Below are 1656 nucleotides of genomic sequence, written 5' to 3'. Positions count from 1 at the left end.
TGCAGCCTGGTTTCAAAGTGCGCCACTGAGCTAGGGCAGCGGTTGCGGAGGCGCACAATGGAGGTGTGACACTGTGAATTAAGATGATTGAGTAAAAACAGTGTCACTTCAAGGGGCGCGCGTGTGATAGGCCAACAAGAGCGCGAAGCCATGTTCCGTCCTTAATAAGCTCCTCACAGCGCCTATGAATACATAGGCGCTGTGTATTCATCGTTCATATGAACGATGGTTCATATGAACGATGAACACTGTACGCCAGTATTCTTTTCGCTCACTTTTTCCGGAGACTTGATACACCTGTTGCGACTACACCGTGTATACCTGCGGAAAATGTACGCCATGAAGGACTCATATGCAAGCATGTAAGCACTCGCTACATCAGCAGCTGAGCGCCTTTTTTTACAGCGTCAGGTTGAAGGACCAACCTTCTGTGGAAAGGGCAGATCCATTGCTCCTGGCTCACTCGAGGAAATACATAAAGGCTCCAGAATCAAGTACGACGCTCTTTTAATACTTAAAGCAAAAATAAACTAAAGCAAATGCTTACAAGCAGGGAAAACGTCACACTATTGGCGCCCAACGAATAACATGTCCAACCAGAAACGCTTCGAAAGAACACTTCGAAAAGACGCTTCGAAAAAGCTGTTGGTCGGTGCCGCGTCACTGCCTCTCTTCCTGTTCGTCCTGCCTTTTTTGTCTTGCCTTGCTGGCGTAATGTTCTTTGTACTTGTGCCCCGGCCACATAGACGGCATTGGTCAAGGACATCCTGATATCCTGCTGCCTAGCTTCTTTACCTGCTTACCAATGGAGGGCAGTTATTGCACCATGCGGCCGTATACTCCCCCTGCCCCTTGCATGACACAATGCATCTTCTAATGTGCAAAAAAGAAACAAATGAAACGACATTCGAGGTCATGAGACAGCTCGAGCTGGACGCGATTAGCTGTGGAGATCGGCGAGGTTGTCTTCGATGGTAGACCGCTGAGCAAGCTGACGCGCGGCACCTACGGCGACGCTGATGGCTTGGGGTGCGGGAGTAGGCTGCTGAGCATGGACCATTTGAGTCATGAGCCTTTGAGCTTGGCTGTTGAGTGAGCCCGGTGACAGAGCTGCGTTCAAGGTGTCCCGCAGCTTGGCATGATCCTGGCGGCCAGACGTCCGCGGCTGCATATCCGACACAAGCACATGCGCCTCGCAGAGCTTCCAGTGCAAGATGAAAACAGCAAGTGCAAGAGAAACACGCGCGCCTCACCGATGACGCGGTCTGGCGCACGTGGTCGGGTAGCGTGATCCACTCAACCATCCACGGCGAAGCGGGGGAACGTGACGCGTTCCGCCGATTGGTTGGGTAGATCACGCTACGTTGGATAACGCGGCCATGGAGACTTTCCGCGGAATCTACACGCCGTAGTGCTAGTACCTCCACACGCCGTTTGTGGCTCTGCAGTAGCGCTTTGCTCCTCCTTCACTGAAACCGAGGCTTCACGCAGACTTCGGCGCTGAAATTTTACGAAATGATGGCCCTACCTCTAGTGAAGTAAAATGCGAAGTAAAATACGTCATGTGCCCAGTCACGCTATACGTCCATCGCAGAGTAAGTACAGCGGAGCTCCGACGCTTGGGAAGCAGCGCGCTTGATAAAGGTTGCTTCCTGC

Source organism: Amblyomma americanum, chromosome 2 (assembly GCF_052857255.1).
Source record: "Amblyomma americanum isolate KBUSLIRL-KWMA chromosome 2, ASM5285725v1, whole genome shotgun sequence".
Lineage (NCBI taxonomy): Eukaryota > Metazoa > Arthropoda > Arachnida > Ixodida > Ixodidae > Amblyomma > Amblyomma americanum.
The sequence above is the reverse complement of the archived record's forward strand: the minus strand, read 5'-3'. Positions refer to the sequence as shown.